The sequence below is a fragment of the Sapajus apella genome, unplaced genomic scaffold, assembly GCF_009761245.1.
Source record: "Sapajus apella isolate SASKATOON/1434 unplaced genomic scaffold, GSC_monkey_1.0 scaffold353, whole genome shotgun sequence".
Classification (NCBI taxonomy): Eukaryota; Metazoa; Chordata; class Mammalia; order Primates; family Cebidae; genus Sapajus; species Sapajus apella.
The window spans coordinates 31,630-36,289 of NW_022437293.1; the positions used below are offsets into that span (position 1 = coordinate 31,630).

At 46.4% G+C, this 4,660-nt stretch overlaps 1 pseudogene; it reads right to left on the reverse strand.

Annotated features, from left to right (window-relative positions):
- Positions 1-432: 432 nt before the first annotated feature.
- LOC116545740 lies at positions 433-2,601 on the reverse strand (annotated as a pseudogene).
- Positions 2,602-4,660: the final 2,059 nt, after the last annotated feature.

Genomic DNA, 4,660 nt, shown 5'->3' on the forward strand with positions numbered 1-4,660 from the left:
CCATCTTCCTTCCCATGAGTACACAGTAACAAGGCCCCATCTGTGAGGAGCAGGCCCTCATCAGACATTGAATCTGCTGGTGACTTGACCTTGGACTTCCCAGCCTTCAGAAATGTGAGCAATAAATGACTCAGTCTGCACTAATTTATTACAGCAGCCCAAACAGACCAAGACAGTTTGGTAGGTGAGTGACATGGCTGTTCTGTGCTACGATGAGCTCAGACACCAAAAGGCAGATGGCAGGCTTCTTGCTGTGCGTTTATGTCCATTAGATGACCAGCCACAGTTATAGCAATGATAGGCTATTCAGTTGGAAATGGCCTTAACAACAACAACGACAAAAAGCCAGCTGCATTTCTAAGAACTCACCTCTCTAGTAGGAAAAAAGGATTAGCCTTACCATTCTCTCCTAGAATTAGTAGATTTTTTTTAATTAAACTTTTTTAATGGGTCTCAAAATTCTGTGACAAATTTTTGGTCAAGTTGCTTTCATTAAAAAGTACTGATTTTAAAAACTAATAACTTAAAACTGCCACACACAAAAAAGAAAACCAAAGTCGTCCACAAAACATTCCTTTCCTCCTGAAGGTTTTACAATACATTGTTGTCATTATTCAGCCTTTTATTACTAAACTTAAATGGCCAATTGAAACAAACAGTTCTGAGACCGTTCTTCCACTGCTGATTAAGACCGGTGCAGCCGGTCTTAGGGATAATATTCATTTAGCCTTCTGAGCTTTCTAGGTTGACCTGGGGACCTTGCCAGCTCCAGCAGCCTTCTTGTCCACTGCTTTGATGACACCCACAGCAGCTGTCCATCTCATATCACTAACAGCAAAGTGACCCAGAGGTGGATATTCTGAGAAGCTCTCAACAAGCAAGGGCTTGCCAGGAACCACATCAATGATGGCAGCATTACCGGGCTTCAAGAATTTCGGGCCAGCTTCCAGCTTTTTACCAGAACGGTGATCAATCTTTCCCTTCAGCTCAGCACACTTGCATGCAATGTGAGCCGTGTGGCAATCCAGTACAGGGGCATAGGCAGCACTGATTTGGCCTGGACGGTTCGGGATAATCACCTGAGCAATGAAGCCAGCTGCTTCCATCAGTGGATTGTTCTTGCTGTCACCAGCAACGTTGCCATGACAAACATCCTTGACAGACACATTCTTGACATTGAATCCCACATTGTTCCCAGAAGAAACGTCACTCAAAGCTTCATGGTGCATTTCGACAGAGTTTTCTTCAGTTGTAACGCTGACTGGAGCAAAGGTGACCACCATACCAGGTTTGAGAACACCAGTCTCTACTCAGCCAACAGGAACAGAACCAATACCACCAAATTTGTAGACCTCCTGGAGAGGCAGGTGCAAGGGCTTGTCAGTTGGATGAGTTGGTGGTAGGATGCAGTCCAGAGCCTCAGGCAGCGGGTTCCACTGGCATTGCCACCCTTTCAAGTGGCTTTCCTTCCTTTGAATCAAGGCATGTTAACACTTGGCTCCAGCATGTTGTCACGATTCCAACCAGAAATTGGCACAAATGCTACTGTGTTGGAGTTGTAGCATTTTCCTAATGTAAGTGCTGACTTCCTATTTCCTCATATCTCTTCTAAGTGTTGGGTGGCTCAGTGGAATCCATTTTGTTAGCACCAACAATTAGTTGTTTCATCCCTAGTGTGTAAGCCAGAAGGGTGTGCTTTCAGGTCTGCCCATTCTTGGAGATACCAGCTTCAAATTCACCAACACCATGGACAACAATGAAAACAGCACAGTCAGCCTGAGGTGTCCCTATAGTCATGTTTTTGATGAAGTGTCTGCGTCCTGAGGCATCAATGATAGTCATGCAGTACTTACTAATCTCGAATTTCCACCAGGAGATATCAATGGTGATACCATGTTCACACTCAGCTTTCAGCTTATCCAAGACCCAGGCATACTTGAAGGAGCCCTTTTTCATTGCAGCAGCCTCCTTCTCAAATTTTTTCAATGGTTCTTTTGTTGATGCCACCACATTTGTAGAGCAGATGGCTCCAGTGGATCATTTGGGCAAGTGGTGGACTTGTCCAAATTTACATGTCCAATGACAACAATGTTGATATGAGTCTTTTCCTTTCCATTTTGGCTTTTAGGGGTAGTTTTCACCACACCAGCTGCAAAAAAGAGGATTAGTTAAAAAAAAAAAAAAAAAAAAGAGGATTAGTAGATTTTAAAGGTGTCTTTGAGATGTCTCCTAGGGTTAAGAGTAAGAATAATATATTATTGCCTGTAGTTTATTAGGCACTTACTGTATGCTGCACATTTTACATTTATTTTCTATGTGAATCCCCCCCAGTAACCTACTGAGTATTATTGTTCTTGTTTTACCAGAAGGGTAAGGTTCCATAAGTCCAAAATATGAATTGCCCATCTGTCTGATTCCAAAGCCTGATATGTCCTGTAGCACTTGCCAGATTTCAAGCCAACCAGAAGCCAAACACATCTGTTGAGAGAGGTGTTCCAGCCCAGCCAGCCTTAGGTATAAGCTTAGTCACCTGCACCAGAGCATGTGAAAGGCACTCCCAAATGCCTGCCACCAGGCCTGTGATGCTGTTATTTGGCATTAACTTATTAGATTAAAGAGTAGTTGCTCTAGGAAATCTCTTAAAAAGCAGATGCTCGGCCAGGCGCGGTGGCTCACGCTTGTAATCCCAGCACTTTGGGAGGCCGAGGCAGGTGGATCACGAGGTCAAGAGATCGAGACTATCCTGGTCAACATGGTGAAACCCCGTCTCTACTAAAAATACAAAACATTAGCTGGGCATGGTGGCGCATGCCTGTAATCCCAGCTACTGAGGAGGTTGAGGCAGGAGAATTGCCTGAACCCAGGAGGCGGAGGTTGCGGTGAGCCGAGATGGCGCCATTGCACTCCAGCCTGGGTAACAAGAGTGAAACTCCATCCCAAAAAAAAAAAAAAAAAAGCAGATGCTCACGAGAAGGACTGCATCTTGTTCAGTCTTGGTCCTCTGAGAAGCAGATGGCCAGATGGGATTGGAAGTGCAAGAGACTTATTAGGGGAAATGCCTGTTAAAAAGAAAGAGACCAGCTGGGTGTAGTGGCTCATGCTTGTAATCCCAGCCAGCTGGGTGTAGTGGCTCATGCTTGTAATCCCAGCAGGTTGGGAGGCCGAGGTAAGTGGATTGCTTAAGCTCAGGAGTTCCAGACCAGCCTGGGCCACATGAGGAAACCCCGTCTCTACAAAAATTAGCCAAGCATGGTGATGCATGCCTGTAATCCCAGCTACTTGGGAGGCTGAGGTGGGAGAATTGCTTGAGCCTGGGAGGCAGAGGTTGCAGTGAGCCAAGATCTCACCACTGCACTTCAGCCTGGGTGGCAGAGCGAGACCCCATCTCAAAAAATAAAAAGACAAAACTGCAATGCAAGGATCTCACCCGTGAAAGGAGAGCAGGAAGGAAGAAAAGTTGACCAGAAAGCATCTTGGACAGCATCACAATTCTAAAATCATTTCATCCTGGCCAATGGGGAGTGCCCAAACCAAAGTCAGCTGCCAAAGCTGCTACAGGGAGTGCTCAGTGGAGCATCTGGGGCCCACGTGTCTTCTTCTCTGCTTCAATGTACAAAAGTGACCCTACCCTGTCCTGCCTGCCAGGGGCAATTACACCTGCCAAGATGGTGATTCCTTCTTTCGTCTGTTGGTCCCTGGACTCAAGGAGTCTAACATGTCCTGGAGGCAGCTGCAGCTTACAGTGCAATGGGGTCCCATCCGGATCCCTTGGTAAGAGTGTGTCCTTTGGGGGATGAGAACCTCCACTACAGAGTCCAGAGTTGAGGAGATAAGAAGTGCAAAGTCCTCCAGTGGATCACTGGAAGTGATAGCGCAGGCACCCCCACTTCCACCCCTTGGTTCCCAGACTTGTGTATTCTTCCTACACAGCACCATAGAGAGGTGTCTGAGGACATGCCTATCCTTTCAGAGAATTGCTTCTCAGTGTCATCTTCAGCTGTGTCTGTGTATCCAGTAGGCTGCTCTTGTGTTCCATGATGAGGTGGTTGCTTCTAGATGTTACAATTTGTGATATGATCAGTGGATTCCATGGCCCTGGGCTCCCACCAACACTCCCTTTGTGTAAAGTTGGTGCTCTGATCAGAGGCTAAGTTGTGTGGGATTCCGTGTGCCCTTCAGAGTGGCACTGGCTGAATCTGCAGACAGTAGACAGGTGATTTTAGGATACATCTATTCATTCAGTAACATTTTTGGAACATTTATTTAGTGCAATACTCTATTCCAGGTTTGGAAATAGAAAGATAAACAAGTACTTCCTGTCTCTGAAGATCTTCTGAATAGATAGATAAAAGGAAACTAACAGCGTACAACATGGCAAGGGCTTCACTTGGGTCTCTATGACAGCAGCAGGGAGGACCTGGGCAGCAGGCTGGGGAGACAGAATGTTGGAGCTGAGTATTCCAGGGTGCAGAGAACTTAGCCTGGTGGAAAAGGAGGGAGAGTTCATTTGCAGTTGAATGTAGCCAGTGTGGCTAAGTGCAGGTACGTGCCAGGAAGCTGGTGGAGCTGAGGTTTCTCAGGATGGGCAGAGAACAGGTCACTAGGAGCCTTTTCTGCCAGGCTGGCAGTTAGGGCTCTGTGTCGTGCCAGGAATAAACCC